Genomic DNA, 6,142 nt, shown 5'->3' with positions numbered 1-6,142 from the left:
GATCAACCGAAGGACTTGTATGCATGCATATAAGCATAACCAATGGACATAAGACACTGGGGGGTAGGGGAGGCCAGGGGATTGTCAAGGGCGGGGGGGAAAAAAGGACACATATGTAATACCCTTTGTAATACTTTAAGCAATAAAACAATAAAAAAAAGAATCAACAAAGGGCTTTTCATTTAAATAGTTGTGATTGCTCCTAGTGGCAGCCCTGTCTGCCCCATCCACAGCCTCTGTCTCTGCAAACTACCTTTACCTATAACCCACCCACGGATATCCTTGTTTGTAGTGTGTAATTTCATTCCTCACCCCAAAGCACACGTGATTGGACCAAGATTGCCCATGGCTGGCTAATTTATTGGCTGACCACAAGACTGATAGAACAAAAACAAAGCAAGCCCACTTATGTTCATTTCTGGAAGTGAACCAGCAAATTTATACCACAGCAAAACCAAGCTGAGTACATGCCATAGTTATAGGGAACAGAAACTACAAGTAGTGGGCACGGTTGGGGAAAGCGGAGGCGGGGACAGTCTGAAGACAGGAGAAAATTGCAGACCAAGAAGTAGAAACAACGGACTGTACAGACTCCAAATTTAAGACTCTAGTCTAGTGATTTGGGTTGGAATCTTGCAACAAGAATTCCTGGCTAAGAATCTCCTACTCCATGTAAACCATGATGCTATATACAAATACTCGGCCTTACCTCCTATGAGGAACCAGTCTGTATGTCCTGGCTGTGGGGTGGCCGCTGTTGGATATTGTTGACTAACTGAGCTGTCTTTTCCATTTCAATGAAACAATGATCCTGTCTCAGAGTATGAGTCTTTCTAGATAGAGTCGGACTGCCAAGGTCATAAAACCCTCTGTGACTCCAGAAAAGGGAAGATGTTTAAAAATTACAACTCCTTTTTCCAAAAAGCCCCTAACTGATATTCCATGCCACTCAAAACCTCTCTCATGTCCTGCAAACTAAGAGTGAAAGACTGTAAGAAAAGGAGGGGTTTTTTTCCTGGCCAATTTTATTTGTTCCAGCCCTAATTTGCTAGCTGAGATTAAAATATGTTTGGTGATAAGATACAGTATATGAACGTTACAAGTGCGGTATCACATTGCGCTATATCGTGGGGCTAAAATAAAAAGAAAATGAAAAGGGCTGTCACTAGAAATGTGTGGGACCCTGATAAGGGCAAGGAAGTCTGGAATGTGACAAAGTCCACAGATAAATTTAATCAAGTGCAGCAAAACCTTGAATAATAAATATTGTGGGCAGCAAAAAATCTAAAATAGAAACAAGGTCCATAAGATACATTTTAAACTGCATATTTCCACACATACTGCATCCCTAAGTAGGTATATCCTCTACATATATGTATATAACCCCATACAGAAGGGGCTGTAAAAAAACACCCCAGCTGATAAGGCACCAGGGAGCAGGAGTGGTCACAGGGCACCTGGACTTCAGCTATAGTGTTTGAATTTGTTGTCTTACAATAAGAGTATATTTGTGAATTCATAATTAAACATGTTTTTAAATTATTTAAGGAATACTAGTATAGGAAGAAAGGCTTGAAAAAGAAAAAAAAACTACATCTTAAGCAACTGTGTTAATGTGAAAATAGTTGCAAAAGACAGGGGTATAATGTTCCCCATTTGTCAACCCGGGAATCTATGGAAACCATGGCTAAAGGCCTACAAAGTCATGCTACCAAATTCTGACACAAATTTTCTGCAAGTCCCTACAAGTCAGTTGTTTCACTGACATGGGAAGGGATAAGATCTAAATACTGCTAAATGAAAAAGCTGCATCCTAGACTCCACGGAGTTTTAGTTCTCAGCAAAAAACTGTTTTGAGCAGTTTCTCACCTGACCTTGATAAAATCGGAAAAGAGGTCTCTGTCAGAGATTAGCTGAAGTGTTAGGACTAATGACGCAGCCTCACTTCAAGCCCTTAAAGCCAGAGGGACCTGTACTAAGTTAGCAGAGGACAAACAGGACATGATAGATGACTGGTGATCTGTTCTAAGAATTACTGTTAAGAGCACAGCCTAAAGTTCAAATATCAAGTAATTATCCATTTTTTAATTTCTTAATCACCCCTTTCAAAACACTTTGTTATTTCTAACATGTTATGTCTAACATCCACCTAAATTTCCCCCAATCATCTATCATATTACTAGTCACAATTGCAAACATCATTTTTTAAAAAGAAAAAAAGGTGAGAAATTTACTTACTTGTGTGCCAAATATCTCAAAGCTTTCCAAAAGCTTTTCTATCTAATCTAAAAATGTTCTGGAAGCACAAGATAAAGTTGTGTTTATTTCCAAATACCTTACAGACGTCCTACCTACCTCACTGAAGATGTTCAGAAGGAAAATCTGAGAGATCATGATTTTCACATGACTATAAAAGGTCACTCTGGAAAAAGAAACACACACACATGAAATGTTAGAGAAATCGTCAGAATATTTAGGAGAAGGAATATAAAAGGAAATTTCCCTTGGAATTCTTTTCTTCTGTTCTTAAGGAGGAAAAACACAAATAAATAATTGTGAAGACATTTAATAAAGCACCCTTTTTTTCCAAAGTGCTTTTGTGTACACTACTGAATCACTGTTAATAGGGTGATGGACTTCCAACTGATTTTCCATGAATAACTAGAGCTCTGCAAACATCAATGCATTATTTTAGACAGTTTCCCATAGGTCCCAAAACATACATTTACACAATGGCTGGAGGCGGCCTAGGAGTGTGGCGGCAGACCTCAACACAAGTTGGCTAATTGGACTATGTAAGAATTGAACCCATGACCCTGGCATCTGCTAAGCTATAGTCAGAAGAGTTAATAATCAAACAGTAACTGCTCAGATAAAAGCAGTTTGTAAGAATAATGATGAGATGAACAGTATTTCAGAAAACAAAAGTATATTATTGAAGAAAATATAGTATAAAATAAATTCCTGATTTCACATCATGTCCAAAATACATTTTTGTTGTTGTTTTCAAACCTCAGATAGCTTTTTTTAAATGTGTAGTTTTGGTTTTTTTAAATTTTTTTCTTTATTGATTAAGGTATTACATATGTGTCCTTATCTCCCCATTGCCCCCCCAAACACCCCCACTCATGCCCTCACCCCCCTGGTGTCTGTGTCCATTAAACCTCAGATAGCTTTTATGAAATCATTTTGAATGTATTATTTTAAACCTAAAATTTTATTTATGTGTATTTTAAAAGTCTATTCTTTCAAAAAGTGATCTGTATTAAAATCAGCTTAGAAGACACTAAGTAGAGAATTCATTGCTATGGGAACTGTAATAATAAGCTATTGGTGAGAAAAGATTGGGTAAGCTAAGGTCAGAGCAAGTTAGTAACGAATAAACTAATAATCTGGCAAATTACTAAATTTTCTGCTGATACAGAAAAATAAAAGAACCATAAGTTTCAACAAACTACCAGGAATATTCGGCTGCATGAACAATGGCTATCAGTAGATCCCTGCTGAATGCAAGAGCCAGAAAAAACAAAACTAGGAAACTGGATGGTTAATTTTACGTACTAACTTGGCTAGGCCATGGCACAAGTGCCCGTCTGGATATTCCTGTGAAAGTATTTTTTAGAGGCTATTAACATTTAAACCAGTAGATTTGGAGTAAAGCAGATCACCCTCCATAATGTGGATAGGCCTCATGCAGTCAGCTGAAGGCCTTTAAGAGAAAACAGACTGAGGCTCCCCAGAGAAGGACATAATTCTGTGTGCAGTGTGCCTTTGGACTCAAGCTGCAACATCATCTCTTGCCTGGGTCTCCCACCTGCTGCCCAGCCTTTCAGATTTGGAGTTGTCAGGCCTCACAATCACATGAGCAAATTCCTCCAAATCTCTATCTCGATAGATAGGCGATAGATAGATAGATAGATAGATAGATAGATAGATAGATAGATAGATCTTTTTATACACATACACATCCTATTGGTTCTGTTTCTCTGAAAACCCCTAATGCATGAGCCAAAAAGAAACACTTTCTCCTAGAAAACAAACCCAAAAAAAGACATAAATAGAAATGCTGTCCTTTTATTGCTTTTACATACCTGTATCTTCAGGAAAGGAGTGAAAGCAAAGGCTGGCTTCACTTATTCAGCAGATGTTTATAGAGCACCTGCTACATGGCAGACCCTGCACTGTCCCAGTTCTCAGGGGGAATGTAGCAGAGAACAAAAGAGACAAAACCTCAGACCTTGTCTCATGGTTTTCTTCCCATTGGGGCACATGCATGGGTTGCAAGCTCTATTCCCAGTAGGGGGCATGCAGAAGGCAGCCAATCAATGATTCTCTCTCATCATGGATGTTTCTAGCTCTCCCACTCCCTCTCCCTTCCTCTCTGACATCAATAAAAATATATATATTTTTAATAAAACAAAACCTCAGAACTCATGGAGTTTATCATGTAGTAGCCAAACACAGATAATAGACAAACAAATACACAGTGGACTAAATAGTGTAAGTGCTATGAAGAAGAATAAAGCCAAAACTGGAGATGAGTAAAGACGGTTGCTTTTTAAATTTAGTGAGAGGGAACGCCAAGAGAATATCAAGGGAAACGAATACCAGGCCAAGGAAACAGCAAGTGCAAAAGGTCCAAGGTCAGGGTGTGCCAGTGTGTTCATGGAATATCAAGGAGGCCAGTGTGGCTGGAGCAGACTTATCCAGGGAGAGAACAAAAGGATACAAATCCCTTCTCTGAGTGACGTGGAAAACCATTAGAAGGTTTTGAGCAAAGGAATAACATAAGCTGACATGATTTTGAACAATTACCACCACGCCTCATTACATTGCGCTTCGATTTGCAGATATTGTATTTTTTTACAAATTGAAGGTGTGTGGGAACCTTGTATTGAGCAAGCTTATTGGTGCCATTTTTACAACAGCATTTGCCCACTTCATGTGTTTGTGTCACATGTTGGTAATTCTCACAATATTTCAAATTGTCTCATTATTATTATATTTGTTGCGGTGATCTGTGGTCAGTGATCTTTGATATTACCATTGTAATTGTGTTAGGGCACCATCAACCGTGAAAGATGCTGACTTAATAAATGTGTGCGTTCTGACTGCTCCACCGACCTGTCATTTCCCTGTCTCTATCCTTCTCCTGGGGCCTCCCTATTCCCTGAGACACACAATATTGAAATTAGGCCAATTAATAATCTTAAAATGGTCTCTAAGTATCCAAGTGAAAGGGAGAGTCACATATCTCTCACTTTAAATCAAAAGCTAGAAATGATTAAGCTTAGTTAGGAAGGCATGTGGAAAACGAAGATAAGGTGGAAAGCTAGGCCTCTTGTACCAAACAGCCAAATTGTGAATGCAAAGGAAAAGTTCTTGTAGGAAATTAAAAGTGCTACTCTAGTGACCACAGGAATAATAAGAAGGTGAAATTGCCCTATTGCTGAGAAAGTTTTAGGGTCTGGATAGAAGATCACACCAGCCATAACATTCCCTTAAACCTAAATCTAACCCAGATCAAGGCCCTAAATCTCTCCAGTTCTATGAAGGCTGACGGAGGTGAGGAACCTGCAGAAGAAAAGTTTGAAGCTAGCAGAGGTCGGTTCATGAGGTTTAAGGAAAGAAGCATGGTTCCATAACATAAAAATGCAAGGTGAAGCAGCAACGGCTGATGTAGAAGCTGCAGCAACTTATCCAGAAGGTCTGGCTAAGATAATTAATGAAGGTGGCTACACTCAACATCAGATTTTCAATGTATATAAAACAACCTTATATTGGAAGAAGATGCTATTTAGGATTTCCAGAGCTCGAGAGAAGAAGTCGATGCCTGACTTCAAAGCTTCAAAGGACAGGCTGACTCTTTTTAAGGGCTAATGCAGTTGGTGACTTTAAGTGGAAGCCAGTGCTCATTTTCCAGTTGAAAATCCTCAGGGCCTAAAGAATAATGCTAACTCTCCTCTGCCTGTGGTCTATGAATGGAACAACAAAGCCTGGATGACAGTACATCTGTTTACAACATGGTTTATTGAATATTTTAAGCTCACTATTGAGACCTACTGCTCAGGAAAAAAAATAAAATATTCCTTTCAAAATATTACTGCCCAAGAGGTCTGATAGAGATATACAAGATTAATGT

At 38.8% G+C, this 6,142-nt stretch overlaps 1 pseudogene; it reads left to right on the top strand.

Moving 5' to 3' along the window:
- The first annotated feature begins 5,214 nt into the window (after positions 1 to 5,214).
- Positions 5,215 to 6,142, top strand: part of LOC102763911 — a 2,602-nt pseudogene continuing 1,674 nt past the window's right edge.

This window comes from Myotis davidii, unplaced genomic scaffold (genome assembly GCF_000327345.1).
Source record: "Myotis davidii unplaced genomic scaffold, ASM32734v1 scaffold803, whole genome shotgun sequence".
Lineage (NCBI taxonomy): Eukaryota > Metazoa > Chordata > Mammalia > Chiroptera > Vespertilionidae > Myotis > Myotis davidii.
The sequence above is the reverse complement of the archived record's forward strand: the minus strand, read 5'-3'. Positions and strand labels throughout refer to the sequence as shown.